This window comes from Camelus dromedarius, chromosome 25 (assembly GCF_036321535.1).
Source record: "Camelus dromedarius isolate mCamDro1 chromosome 25, mCamDro1.pat, whole genome shotgun sequence".
NCBI classification, from domain to species: domain Eukaryota; kingdom Metazoa; phylum Chordata; class Mammalia; order Artiodactyla; family Camelidae; genus Camelus; species Camelus dromedarius.
In genome coordinates this window covers 27,995,803-28,003,811 of record NC_087460.1, presented here as the reverse complement: position 1 = coordinate 28,003,811, position 8,009 = coordinate 27,995,803, and positions in this window count along the sequence as shown.

Below are 8,009 nucleotides of genomic sequence, written 5' to 3'. Positions count from 1 at the left end.
GGAGGCCCAGCATGTCCATCACCTCATTTCCACTCAACACGGAGTAGGTGTTTATCCAAGTGCCAGATGGCGCTGGAATAACCCTGGGTGGGTGGATGCTAGGTAGTTGTGGGAGGCAGAGTTGCCCCTGGGAGACAGTGTCTAGGCAGCCAAGGTGCGGGGAATGAGGGTGCCCAGAAGGGGCAGAGGACAGATTCCAGCCTGGACACCACCCCCTGCTGGACCCTGAGCTGGGGTGAGAACTGGGACAAGCCAGGGCCCCGCTGGGACTCCTCATCCAACAAAGAGGTGAGGAAAGATAAGGAGAAAATGGAAGCTGACCCCACCGTGCTCCCTGTGTGAGGACACTGCTTCCAGGATCCTGGAGGTTCCTTAGAACCTTGTGAAGTGGCTGCTGTTTCCAGCCCCATGTGGGCAGAAGAACTGAGGCAGGGAGGACAGAGTGACTCAGGACAGAGCTAGGATTCGGCCAAGAGTGTGTGCTGGGCCTCTCGCTGAGAGCAGCCTCTGAGCATCATGGACTCAGGAAGTGTCTTTTCCTCCCTCTTAAGGCTTTTGGCATGTTAGGCAGGAAAGGTCCCAGTGCCCATACCCGGGCCTCTCTGGGTGATGCTGGCATGTGGGAACATGATGGTCCTGGGAAAGGAGAGAGAATGTGGGCTGGGCGTCAGGTCTGCATCAGACCCTAATGATGCCCCTAATGTTGTGTGACCTGGAAACTTTCTCTGACCTCTCTGTGCCTGGCTTTCCAGCCCTGACTCAGAGGACTGCTGTTCTTGGCACACAGTAGGACCTCAATCAGAGGAAAAAGCCAGCCCTCCCCCAGGAACCTCTCCTCTTACATGCCCAAAGCTAAGCCCATGTGCCACACATCACCAGAGCTGATACTTGACAAGCAGGGCAAGTGAAATCCAGCAACTCCTCCCTCCTGCCTGAGGCCCTTCCCTCCTCAGCGACAGTGGCTCAGAGCAGGTCTCTGCATTCCAGAAGTCTGAACTGAGCCTTGTGACCTGGAGGAGTTCCTGTTCCACACAACTTGGTTTCCAGGTCCTTCCAACAAGACACAAGAGCACCTGCTCAGTGTCTTAGCTGCAAGGTCCTCCGTTTGCAAATTGCCCTATCACATCCGGGCTAGAAGAAGTGAGTTCCAGAGCACATGACCTACCAAATGATGACTTCAGAGAAGCATCCCTGCCCACACTACACTCTTCAGAGCCCACCTTCTAAAAGAAGGGGTAGTGACCCACAGTTGTGCACAGTTTTATCAGAACACAGCTCTCACCCACCCACCATTGGAAAAACATGAGAAGCAGAGATTCCCAAGTGCCTGGACCCCTTTCATCCAGAAAACAGTGGTCAGGGTAACAGACAGAAGGGGAGAAAGTACTTTCAGACTATATATCAGATAAGGGGTCAACACCCAAAACATATAAAGAACTCTTACAGTTCAACAGCAAAAAACAAGCAATCTAATTTAAAAAGTGGGCAGAGGAACTGAATAGACATTTTTCCAAAGAAGGCACACAGATGGCCAACAGGTACATGAAAAGGCGCTCAACATCACTCATCATCAAGGAAATGCAAATCAAAACCACAGTGAGATACCCCCTCCCACCTTTCAGGATGGCTGTCATCAAAATACAAGAGATAACAAGTGCTGGCGGGGGTGTGGAGAAAAGGGAAACTTGTGCAATGTTGGTGGGAATGTAAACTGGTGCCGTCACTCTGGAAAAGAGTAAGGAGGCTCCCCCAAAATTTAAAATTAGAACTTCCATATGATCCAGCAAGTGCACTGCTGGGAATATATCCAAAGGAAATGAAATCACTATGTCAATGAGACAACTTCACTCTCATGTTCACTGTATCATTATTTACAATAACCAAGATATGTAAACAACCTAAGTGTCCGTCAACAGATGAATGGATACAGAAAACGTGATGCATATATATGTATATATAATGGAATCTTATTCAGACATTAAAAAAATGAAATCCTACCATTTGTGACAACTTGGATGGTCCTTCAGGGTATTATGCTAAGTGAAATAAATAAGACAGAGAAAGACAAATACCTATGATCTCATTTATATGGGGAATCTACAAAATAAACCGAAACCCATAGAAACAGAGATCAGGCTGGTGGTTGCCAGAGGTGAGTCAGGGGGTGATTGAAATTGGAGAAGATAATCAAAATGTACAAACTTCCAGTTAGAAGATAAATCCTGGGGACATAATGCACTGCAAGGTGACTGTAGTTAACAACACTACGTTGTGCATTTGATAGTTGTTAAGAGAGTACCTCTTAAAATTTCTCATCACAAGGAAAACAGTTGTGACTATGGGTGATGACAGACGTCAACTAAATTTAATGCAGTGATCATCTCACAATATGAACATGTAACAAATCATTATGCTGCACACCTGTAGCCAACAAAGTTATGTGACAATTGTATCTCAGGAATACTTATCCCAGGAAGCGGGGGTGCGTGCCTGGACTACCTACTGCAGGAGCTGTCTTTGCCCTCCAACAGCAGAGGGTGGTAGTTGTGACAGGGACTGTAGGTCCCTCAAAGCCTAGAATGTTTATTGTCTGGACCTTCACAGGGAGAGTGTGCAGACCCTGCCCCAGAAGACGGTGGTCATGGCAGCAACAACGGCCTGCCTGTGTGCAGGCTCAACCAAGACAGCTCCTGTGCTCTGCTGTCACCGCACTTACTTCCCTCCACACCCTCAGAGAGGCTTCAATGTTCCCATTTTACACATGAGAAAACTGAGGCTCATTTGCTTTGAATTATTGACCAATTGGTGGGGGAAGCTTTGAAACCCAGTGTTCTGATTTCAAAGCCACATCTCAGTCCTGATTTTTAGAAGGTGGAGTTCCAGACACTGGGGACCCTCCACCTTCCTCACTTGTAGTCATACTCCAGGGCTGCCACCCCTGAGGCGTCTGAGTGAACACATTTAATCCGCTTACTCTGCACCAGCTGAGCCCTTGGATGCCAGTCTGCTGTAGCTGCCTGACACCAGCTGAGGTTTTACAAGTGAACCATCACCCCCTGCCAGCCCACCTGCCCTGCCATGTGGGGCAGACCCCTCCTAGCCTGATCATTCTAAACCCTTAGCTCACACATTTGCAAAACTGCATCAAAAGGGCCCTACTCCCTGTGTGGAGGTATCGACAAGGGGAAGGGAGGGGAGTTTGGGGTGACCCCTTACTCTGAAGGTGACACATGACAGGGACATGTTCATGTCCATAATGGCACTCAATTTGAAGCTAAGAACATGGTCACAGCGAGGGGTAAAAACTGAGAAGCTACAAGGCTGCTGAGAAAGGGGCTTGACTATTGAATTGCAAATGTGTAATTTAATTTAAAAATTAGCCCCCTGGGTAATAAGAATTTTCCGCTAAGGCCAGAATTGGCCACCTGACCCCTGGGCACCCCTCAATTCCAGGATGTAATCATCTGAGCATGGAGGGGGCTTAAATTGGGGTTTTGTCCTTTCAGTCATGGTGCACCTGCCCACGTGTGCACCCATGAACTGCAGTACTCACACATCAAGTCACCTCTCATGCCCTGCCAAGGAGGTCCAGGTCATAAGGAAGGGATGACAGACTGTGAGGTCACACGTGTGCCCCTGCAGGGGTGAATGTTGTATAGGGCAGAGCCCCCCCACTCTCACCTCCAGGAGAGGTGCTGGAGGGAGCAGGACTCCTGAGCCGTTAGGCTTAGCAAGCATCCTGGCTGAGGCTGGGGATGCTGTCCACTCTGAAGTCATAGGTCAGATGGTAGATTAGGGTCCCACCCCCACATCCCACCAGTGAGACCGTCTAGTCTGTCTTCTCTGTAGAGTGGAACCCTGTCACCCTCACCCTCAGAAGTGGGGGCAGCCTGTGTAAATTACAACACAAAGCCCTGGGCTGTTTCAGGTGCCCGGGGGTGTCCAGCCCCCCTAGGCTGGGAAGGTGGGAGAGGAGAGGTTTGGGTTAGCAGGTGTGAAAGCAGAGCTGAGACTTGGCTGAGTGCATGCACTCTAATATCCAGGAACTGCGAGCTACCACTAGCAAATCTGTTCACTGAGACCATGTGTACTCTCCCTTGTCATTTACAATCCCCTGTTTGAACAGAGGCTTCTGGAGTCTATTAGCCACATTGTTGCCTGTCAGCACACTGTTGCAGTTCCAGGGTCTCCATTTATCCAGCTTGAAGGAATAGTCAAAATTTTTCTTAAAACCGGTGACAGAAAACCAAAGTGGCTTAAAGAAGCAAACAGGGCAGGAGAGAATGACTTACTTAATGGAGACATCCACAGGGAGACAGCTTCAGGCAGGGCTGTACCTGGTGCTCAGTGACATAAGCAGAAGTCATCCTTCCCCACCTCTGGGCTCCGCCACTGGTGTCATCTTCACATGGCTCTGCCTTTATGAAAGCAAGAGAGTCACCAACTGCCACAGGTTGACATCACCACCCCTCAACTCCCAACTGAAATAGAACTTCTCTTCTCCCAGGATTCCAGTAACAAGGCCTAACCTCCATGGAGACTGATTGGGCTGGTGCCCAGCCCTGAGCCAATCACAGTGGCCAGGGAGGATGGAAAATGCTGATTGGCCAGGTCGAGGCCATGTGACCATCCTCTCCAGGAAACCTGTGAGCTGTTCACCTGTTTCCAGGTTGGAAGAGTGTGATGTCTCCCAGAGGATCCTGCTATTAGCACAACCTGCAGGTGGCACAACGATCTGGAATGAGCCTGTCTGCTTGGTGACAAGTGACAGGTCACTTAGTGGTTCCTTGCTTCAGGGAGGGAGGCATGTCCACACAGTATTGGGGCTTCAGGGCCAGAATGTAGTAGAAAAGCCTCCCAGTCTCCTAAAAGGTGGGAAAGTGAGCAGTGACACTGGAAAGGCACTCATCTCTGTGGCCCTTAGCTTTCTCCATGTTACAGTGGAGAGTGAAGTGCTGCCCCTGACAGACCACTTCCCTGCTGGGAGGCCTTTGCAACAGGTGGAGAGTGCTTGGAAAAGCCCACTTATTCTGAGGAACTGTTATTACTCCTGGTGGGATTATTATTTTCATGTCACTTGTGAGGTGGGCCCTGAGGGGTCCCTGATCTGGGGGCACAGACACCCACAGAAACTTGGCCCAGTATTGCTGTTCAATCAACAATGACTTACCGAGCACCTACTGTGTGCCAGATTCCCAGGGTAGAGCAATGATGTTGACAGCACAGGCCCCTGTCTCACCTCATCTCTGCATCCCAGGTGGGGTCACCAGAGTGGGAGTTCAGGAAGCAGGGGATGTGGCCGAAGCCTTGTGGGAACCCCTGCATTTTTCTCTGTGATGAGGGCACTAGCAGCACACCGATTGTGGGACTCGGTACCCACAGGACCTAGCATTGATGGGTAAAGGAGAGGGGCATTTCTACAAGCCCATCCTAACTAACCCCAGGCTCCGTAGGGCAGCTCCACTCTGCTCAAACCCAGGGGGCATCTTCCGCCATCCTGATCACCCTATGGTAATACTCCCCACTCAGATGCAATTTTCCGTGTGGCAGCTACACTCAGAATATGTGTTTGTTTATCTCCCATGTGGTTAAGTGGACTTCAGATGCGTGATAGTGCTGGAGTGGCTAAGCCTCTGGGCAGATTGCTGGGTGACCCGCGGACCTTGCTGCACATGGTGAGCTCCCTTCTGCCAACCAATGGGCCAGGTCCCACCACTTTTCTGTCTGTTCTACCTCACTTAATCTGCACAGAAACTCTGTGCAGGACATCCTGTTATCCCCCATCTCTGCTGACCTTGGGTGGACAAAGCTTGGGTTTGAGAAAGTTGCCCAGGTCACATAGTTGACAAATGGGGAGCTGGGGATTTGCACCCTGGTCCCAGGAGTCTGGATCATGGAAAGGCCTGGGTGGGGCAGCTTATTGCAAAGGTAAGTCCTGCCCAAGCCCTTACCATGAAAGCCCACCCACCAGCACATCTAGCAGAGTCAGCATTTCCTGGACCAGATGGACAGAACCTCAAAACTTCTTTGAAAACACAGAAAGGCCACAGGCCAGGGAAGGATAAGGCCAAGGGTGTTTTCATTGGGGAGAGTGAAGGACAAGTGTGAAGACACACAGCACTCCCAGCAGCCTTCATGGCAGAGCCTGCCACTGGGTGAGCATCTACCGTGACTACCTACCATAACCCTGTGAGGTTCATGCCTGTACAACCCTGCCTGTGAGAAGAGAAAAGTGAAGCTCAGGAGGTGTGGGAACGTTCCAAAGATAAACAGATAAGGTGGGATCATCACCACCATGCTGTGCTGGGACAGGCAGTCACCTGTCACACTGCTCATGCATGACCTGCTGGGAGTAGTGAAGGCCTGATAGGAGCACAGGAACACTGTGGTGAAGGTGATGTTTCTACCTGGAAGAGCTGGTACCGGGGACTCTAGCTGATTCTTCATTGTGCCTGCTTTGAGTGTCAGCATGTTGCAGCCTCATGTAGGGGAAGGGCTGTCTCCTTTCCACACCGGTGCACAAGGAAGAACATGTACACACTGGCATCACCATAGACCACCGGCAGGATCAGCATCTGGAGCTCAGAGCAGAAACTGCCAACACCTCAGGAACTGGTGCAAGAGGAGGACCTGAGTGCCCCCCTGAAATATTTCTAGTTTTAAAAACATACTTAATTAGGGGGAAGTGATAAACAGTTGATCCCTTCAAAATATTCTGTTATCCAAGGAACAGTAGCACCTCAGCATTGTAAGAGGATTAACTCAGTCGTCAATAACCATCACTATAGGTATGAGAAAACAGAGTGTTAGGAGTTACAAAAGGGTCTCAAGATCATGCAGGTCAGAACTGAGAACCGTCTAAAGCATGTGCTGCATGATAGCCTCTCTAAGCTACCTGAGGCTTGGTCTGCTCCTGACACAGGGCAGATGGTTCTGAGAAAACCACACTCCTCAGGGGACCCCAGGGAGTTGACAGAGTTGAGTTTGGGTTCCTGATCATCTTCTAAGTCTGGAATTTTGAGATTCTTCTGCACCTGTTCTTCCTCCAGAACAGAATCTGATTCAGGCGGGATTCCAAGGACTGAGGCATGTGTCAGGCAAGACAGCAGACATGGCTGGATGACAGCATCACCAGTGCCATCAACAAAGAGGCCAGGGCACTGAGATTTCCAGTGATTTAGCATCCTGGCTGGGAGGGGTCATGTGTTCTACAGTGAGTTCTGAGTATCCTCCACTGCCCTCGAGGACCTGCAGGGGGCGCACAAAGCCAGGGTGTCTTAGGTGGTGGTGCACATGCGCAGTCCGCGTCAGCAGCCAGCGTCTTCCCTGGGGATGGAGCTTGTTTTCCTCAGGACGGAGCGGGGGGCGCCATGGAGGCTCCGGGACAGCGCTGCCTGCGTGTCCGCGGGAGGACACTCCCCGCCCGCTGTCTGAAGTTATGCCGGTTTCCCACGGCCTGAGCTGACTTCCTGCCGGGGTGTGTGTGGACCTGACCGAGCTGGGGCCCCAGCCGGACAGGAGGGGACGGGTGCGCTGGCGGGCCCGCTTTGACTATTCTCGCCCGCCGGAAGCTGGTGAGTGCCCGTGTCCATCCGGGCCGCGGGCTGTTCGCGCCCCTGGTCCTCACCACCCGGGTCCCCCCTCCCCAGTGTGATCGGAGGTGTGTACACCACGCGGGTCGGGAGCGGGGATGCGGGTGTCAGTGTCCGCGCCCCTTGTCCTCACCTCCCGGGTCCCCCTTCCCCCGTGTGAACGGAGGTGTGTACACCAAGGGTCAGGAGTGGGGACGCGGGTGTAATGAGAAAGGGTCTGAGAAAGTACTGAAAGATTTAAAGAGAAGTGTGTAGAAACACATTATGTTAACTTTTATATTTTAAGTGTGTCAAAGTCAGAGTTTATCATGCTTTTACTTTCTTGTCTTTAAAGGAATGCAATCATTTATTTTATACTTAAAATATGCTTCTCAGCTTATCTCGTTTTCAAGTCAAAATACTGCCAGGGTTGACATT